Here is a 2,946-nt window from a genome sequence, read left to right as displayed (position 1 = left end):
TGCCCCGGGCTGGCTTGGCCTTGCCGTGGGAATAAGGCTGGAATGGATTATCTGCCTGTAGAGCAGCTCGTCTGTCTGCACCGTGGCTTGTTGGTCTGCGTGGTGGCTCGTCTGCCTGCGTCGTTGATGAGAGGCTCGACAGGAGCGCTCCCAGCCCAGAAACCAACCGTGTCCTGGGCTGCACCCAAAGCAGCGTGGGCAGCAGGGAGGGAAGGGATTCTGCCCCTCTGTTCCTCTCTTGTGACACCTCAGCTGGAGGATTGTGTCCAGTTCTGGAATCCTCAATGTAAGAAGGAGATGGAGCTGTTGGAACGGATCCAGAGGAGGCTACAAAGATGATCTGAGGGCTGCAGCACCTTCCCTACAAGGACAGGCTGAGCGAGTTGGGGTTGTTCAGCCTGGAGAAGAGAAGGCTCCCAGGAGACCTTATATTGACCTTCCAGTACCTGAAGGGGCTCCAGGAAAGCTGGAGAGGGGCTGTTCACAAAGGCTGTGGGGATAGGGTGAGGGACAATGGATATAAACCAGAGAAGGGCAGATTTAGACTGGACATAAGGAGGAATTTCTTCACCATGAGAGTGGTGAGACACTGGCCCAGGTTGCCCAGGGAAGCTGTGGCTGCCCTGGAAGTGTCCGAGGCCAGGTTGGATGGGGCTTGGAGCAACCTGAGCCAGTGGGAGGCGTCCCTGCCCATGGCAGGGGGGTTGGAACTGGATGGGCTTTGAGGTCCCTTCCAACCCAGACTATTCTATGACTCTATGGTTGTGGCTCGTGTGCCCGTGCAAAGGCTCGTCTGCCTGTGTCACGGCTTTTGTGCCTGCGTGGTGGCTTATTCTGCCTGCACAGTGGATTGTGTGCCTGTGCAATGGCTCATCTGCCTCTGTGGTGGCTCCTTGGTCCTGTGTGGTGGCTTGTTTCTCTGCACGGTGGCTTGTTTCTCTGCACGGTGGCTCGTGTGCCTGTGCAATGGCTCGCCTGTCTCCTTATTGGCTTGTGTTCCTGTGTGTTGGCTCATCTATTCTGCATTGTGGCTCGTTGGTCTGTACAGCAGCTCATCTGCCAGCGTGGTGGCTTGTTTGTCTACATTGTGGCTCGTCTGTCTGCACGGTGGCTTCTCTGACTGCTTTGTGGCTCGTCCACCTTCACAGCAGCCCAGCCCAGGGTGACGTGCCGGCCTGTCCCCTGCGTCCTACCACGCACCAAGATTTTCCCAGCTGGGAATGCTGCCCTTCAGCTCTGCCCGCAGCTCTCCCCGCACACCTCCCAGCTCCCCAGCCAGGCACGCACGCTGTTCCCATCCCATCCCACCTCGTCCTGTCCCATACTGTCCCATCCCACCCAGTCCCATCCCATTCCATCCCGTCCCGTCCCATCCCGTCCCATCCCGTCCCATACAATCCCATCTTCATCCTGTGGGGACCTTCTCCAGCCAGGGGGATGTGACGCGGACACAGGGATGAGTTGGGGATACAGATTGTGATGGGGATACAGGGATGCAATTGAGATAAAGGGGCAGCAATGGAGATAAGGGAGATGCGATGGGGATACAGGGATGTGATGGGCATACCGGGATGTGATTGGGATAAGGGAGGTGTGATGGGGATACAGGGATGTGATTGGGATAAGGGGTGTGATGGGGATACAGGGATGTGATTGGGATAAGGGGCGTGATGGGGATACAGGGATGCAATTGAGACGAGGGGGTTGCGATGGGGATAAGGGGGGTGCGATCGGGTTAAAGGGTATGTGATGGGGACAGAGGAATGAGATGGGGATACAGGGATGTGATGGAGATACAGGGATTTGATTGGGATAAGGGGGATGCGATGGGGATAAAGGGGATGTGATGGGGATAAAGGGATGCGATGGGGATAAAGGGATGCAATGGGGATAAGGGAGATGTGATGGGGATAAGAGGGGATGTGATGGGAATACGGGGTGTGATGGGGATATAGGGATGCAATTGAGATAAGGGGCATGCGATGGGGATAAGGGAGATGCGATGGGGATAGAGGGATGTGATGGGGATACAGGGATGTGATGGGCATACAGGGATGTGATGGGGATACAGGGACGTAATTGAGACAAGGGGGTTGCGATGGGGATAAGGGGGATGCGATTGGGTTAAAGGGGATGTGATGGAGACACAGGGATGCGATGGGTATGAGGGAGATGTGATGGGGATAAGAGGGGATGTGATGGGGATATGGGGTGTGATGGGGATACAGGAATGCAATTGAGATAAGGGGCATGCGATGGGAATAAGGGGAATGCTATGGGGGTAAAGGGATGTGATGGGGATACAGGGATGTGATTGGGATAAGGGGTATGTGATGGGGGTAAAGGGATGTGATGGGGATACAGGGATGTGATTGGGATAAGGGGTATGTGATGGGGGTACAGGGATGTGATGGGGATAAGGGGGATGTGATGGGGATAAGGGGCGATATGATGGGGATATGGGGTGTGATGGAGATACAGGGATGCAATGGGGTTACAGGGATGCGATAGGGATAAGGGGGATACAACGGGGTACAGGGATGCGATGGTGATAAAGGGATGCGATGGTGATACAGGGATGCGATGATGATACAGGGATGCGATGGGGATAAGAGGGGTGCAATGGGGATGCAGGAGGATGCAATGGGAGCACAGCAGAACGCGATGGGGACACAGGGGATGCGATGGGGTCTCCCTGGCCCTCCATCCCCTGGAGAACGGAGGTGTCACTCTCACCACTCAGGCGACTTTGGGGCCGTTATTTCAGCTGCAATGCGTGCTGCGGGGAGGAACCGGACCCGGTTACCCCCCCCCGAACCCCTTTGTTTCCCCTTCCTCTTGCTTCCATTTCACAACCAAACCATTGCAACCGGTGCCCGTCGCGGGGAGCAGAGTCCGGTCCGGGGGAGGCGGGCGGGGCCGCCGGTGAGTCACGGCCGGGACAGG

This window comes from Cuculus canorus, chromosome 22 (assembly GCF_017976375.1).
Source record: "Cuculus canorus isolate bCucCan1 chromosome 22, bCucCan1.pri, whole genome shotgun sequence".
In the NCBI taxonomy this organism is placed as follows: domain Eukaryota; kingdom Metazoa; phylum Chordata; class Aves; order Cuculiformes; family Cuculidae; genus Cuculus; species Cuculus canorus.
This window is presented reverse-complemented; position numbering follows the sequence as displayed.